Genomic DNA, 645 nt, shown 5'->3' on the forward strand with positions numbered 1-645 from the left:
AGCCAAGTGGCCGACCTGTCACCTTTCCCAATGGACCTTTGTCACACGGAAATCACACCGACCACAGACCACCGATCAGAGATCCCACAGAGGTGAGATCAGAGAATTGCCTCTCACCTATACGGACGAAACAATAAATAGAAAATAAATTCGCCGAGCGAATTGTACAATTGCGACAAATCAGAGAAAGTCTGCCCCGTGTCAGTGCGATAATAAAACGATTAGAAGCGATGCAAAGTGCACCGATCACACAGACACACACACAGGCCCGGGTCGGGACCGACTCTGATCACAGCTTGCTCTGCAACAAAAATAAACAGCCGCGGAAAAGCTCTTCAGATTTCACATTCTGCAACTTTCTCCCCTTCCCGTCTCTTCTCTCCTCCTCGCCCCTAATATACTTATTATTATTTCTGCGGTACATCCAGAGAGAGTCAATATCGCAATGTTTGTCCATCAATTATAGATGACCACAAACAGCCGACTGCATCGCCCAATGACAGGAGACATTAATATTAATTCCTCCAAAATCTGAGAGAGAGAGAGAGAGAGAGAGAGACGGGGAGGGAGAGAGAGAGAGAGGGAGAGGGAGAGAGAGAGAGAGAGAGAGAGAGAGAGAGAGAGAGAGAGAGAGAGAGAGAGAGA

The sequence above is a fragment of the Nanorana parkeri genome, unplaced genomic scaffold, assembly GCF_000935625.1.
Source record: "Nanorana parkeri isolate BGI_ZX_2015 unplaced genomic scaffold, ASM93562v1 scaffold2525, whole genome shotgun sequence".
Lineage (NCBI taxonomy): Eukaryota > Metazoa > Chordata > Amphibia > Anura > Dicroglossidae > Nanorana > Nanorana parkeri.